The sequence below is a fragment of the Phyllobates terribilis genome, unplaced genomic scaffold, assembly GCF_046119375.1.
Source record: "Phyllobates terribilis strain yellow unplaced genomic scaffold, ASM4611937v1 Scaffold_2__4_contigs__length_985480577, whole genome shotgun sequence".
NCBI classification, from domain to species: domain Eukaryota; kingdom Metazoa; phylum Chordata; class Amphibia; order Anura; family Dendrobatidae; genus Phyllobates; species Phyllobates terribilis.
Genome location: NW_027362762.1, coordinates 512,480,595 through 512,482,632, shown reverse-complemented (window position 1 = coordinate 512,482,632; position 2,038 = coordinate 512,480,595).

Here is a 2,038-nt window from a genome sequence, read left to right as displayed (position 1 = left end):
GCTAGAGGAGTGAAAAAATATATACCAGAAATTGATAGGCTGCAGAGCATTGCATGGAGATATAATGCAGTTTTCAGGACAGATCACACAAGCAGTGAAAAATATATACCTGTAAGAAGAGAAGAAAGATGAATATTAGCAATGCCATTTTCTAACTGCCAGGGCACTTTGCTAAATTATGGCACTTCGATAAAGTATGCATAAATGCTATATGCATAAATGCCCCCGCATAAATGCCTCCCCTTAACTAAGTCTCAATATATAGGGACGTATCTGCTTAGATCTGCACAGATTTAACTCATTAACAATCAATCACTAGCTTAAAAGACAACAGGAGACCATAAAGTGCAGGGAAAAAAAAAAAAAAAAAAAAAACAGACTAGTAAACTCGGCATGGATCATAAACTCTTAAAGTAAGTGTGATGACCTTTAAGTATCATGGAATAAAAAAGCTAGAGGAGTGAAAAAATATATACCAGAAATTGATAGGCTGCAGAGCATTGCATGGAGATATAATGCAGTTTTCAGGACAGATCACACAAGCAGTGAAAAATATATACCAGAAATTGATAGGCTGCAGAGCATTGCATGGAGATATAATGCAGTTTTCAGGACAGATCACACAAGCAGTGAAAAATATATACCAGAAATTGATAGGCTGCAGAGCATTGCATGGAGATATAATGCAGTTTTCAGGACAGATCACACAAGCAGTGAAAAATATATACCTGTAAGAAGAGCAGAAAGATGAATATTAGCAATGCCATTTTCTAACTGCCAGGGCACTTTGCTAAATTATGGCACTTCGATAAAGTATGCATAAATGCTATATGCATAAATGCCCCCGCATAAATGCCTCCCCTTAACTAAGTCTCAATATATAGGGACGTATCTGCTTAGATCTGCACAGATTTAACTCATTAACAATCAATCACTAGCTTAAAAGACAACAGGAGACCATAAAGTGCAGGGAAAAAAAAAAAAAAAAAAAACAGACTAGTAAACTCGGCATGGATCATAAACTCTTAAAGTAAGTGTGATGACCTTTAAGTATCATGGAATAAAAAAGCTAGAGGAGTGAAAAAATATATACCAGAAATTGATAGGCTGCAGAGCATTGCATGGAGATATAATGCAGTTTTCAGGACAGATCACACAAGCAGTGAAAAATATATACCTGTAAGAAGAGAAGAAAGATGAATATTAGCAATGCCATTTTCTAACTGCCAGGGCACTTTGCTAAATTATGGCACTTCGATAAAGTATGCATAAATGCTATATGCATAAATGCCCCCGCATAAATGCCTCCCCTTAACTAAGTCTCAATATATAGGGACGTATCTGCTTAGATCTGCACAGATTTAACTCATTAACAATCAATCACTAGCTTAAAAGACAACAGGAGACCATAAAGTGCAGGGAAAAAAAAAAAAAAAAAAAAAAAAAAACAGACTAGTAAACTCGGCATGGATCATAAACTCTTAAAGTAAGTGTGATGACCTTTAAGTATCATGGAATAAAAAAGCTAGAGGAGTGAAAAAATATATACCAGAAATTGATAGGCTGCAGAGCATTGCATGGAGATATAATGCAGTTTTCAGGACAGATCACACAAGCAGTGAAAAATATATACCAGAAATTGATAGGCTGCAGAGCATTGCATGGAGATATAATGCAGTTTTCAGGACAGATCACACAAGCAGTGAAAAATATATACCAGAAATTGATAGGCTGCAGAGCATTGCATGGAGATATAATGCAGTTTTCAGGACAGATCACACAAGCAGTGAAAAATATATACCAGAAATTGATAGGCTGCAGAGCATTGCATGGAGATATAATGCAGTTTTCAGGACAGATCACACAAGCAGTGAAAAATATATACCTGTAAGAAGAGAAGAAAGATGAATATTAGCAATGCCATTTTCTAACTGCCAGGGCACTTTGCTAAATTATGGCACTTCGATAAAGTATGCATAAATGCTATATGCATAAATGCCCCCGCATAAATGCCTCCCCTTAACTAAGTCTCAATATA